The sequence below is a fragment of the Schistocerca nitens genome, chromosome 1 (assembly GCF_023898315.1).
Source record: "Schistocerca nitens isolate TAMUIC-IGC-003100 chromosome 1, iqSchNite1.1, whole genome shotgun sequence".
NCBI lineage: Eukaryota > Metazoa > Arthropoda > Insecta > Orthoptera > Acrididae > Schistocerca > Schistocerca nitens.
The window spans coordinates 1,131,811,019-1,131,812,174 of NC_064614.1; positions in this window are offsets into that span (position 1 = coordinate 1,131,811,019).

Here is a 1,156-nt window from a genome sequence, read left to right on the forward strand (position 1 = left end):
AGGAGAAATGTGCACCATCATGTTTCTGACTTTGATCATCTTCTTGTTTAACAGTTTAGGCTTGGATCATGTCAGACTCACCAGTTGCTGGTGCAGCTGTAATTAGAACTGCCCATCTTTGTTAAGCGTGTATCTTCCATGCCTGCTTGAGTGTGTAAATTATCCATTCTCTGAATTACGTAGAACAATAACACAATTTATTAGAAGAGTGAACGACAGCATTCAACTCATTTATGAACAGCCGGGAGAAATTTCACACTCGTGTAGCAATGTCTCTTAAAATGCAGTCACAGTTAATAATGAATCAGTAGTAAAACTATATGTAACTATGTACAATCTCTCTGAGAGCAAGCAAAAAGCAAGGAATAAAGATCACTGTCCCCCAATATCATCAGTGGTGGTGGGTGCAATTCCACTTAATAAATGCAATGACAACATACCGCTGAAAATGATGATATGTTGCTGAATGTGTGAAGTATCTTATAATTTGCACAAAAAATTACAATTCACTGACAGGAAAGTAAAAGTCTACCTTTGCACTCGAAAATAACTGAAACAATGAAAAAAAAAGAGTCATCTGGTACCAGTACCAGAATACAATTTGTCTGCATATGTACTTTAATTGAAGACAGTCTGGTTTGAAAAAGAAGTCGCCTCCTAAAATAATTAGCCTGTAAATTTCCTTTTATGCTTCGTAGGAGGCTGAGATTAAGTCACCTTTTACTTTTTTTTTCATGTGTGTCAATAATTTCTATATTTTTCATTCTGAATGGTAGTTTGTTTTGCCAGATAATCAATGTGTTTTGAATATTTACTCACATTTTTGTGTTTCATGTTTATTTGTAAATTATTGACAATGATGGCCTATTCATACAGGCTGCCAAACCACATTTCATCAAAACATACTGCAATGCATTTAAAATGGCAGCATTAACACTGGCCATACCGTCCCAACCATGACACCGTCAAGATATCTCGGGAAGAAAGTTTTGATGGCTGATGTCATCCATCCATCGATGATCACTTTGACCCCCCACAACATTTCCTCCTGATACGAGGCCATCCATATTTTATTTCGTGGTGGTATTCGTGGCTGATAACAGTTGTTTGCATTTTTTTTAAACATTGCTTCAATTTGTTATTTCTTTTTATAAGT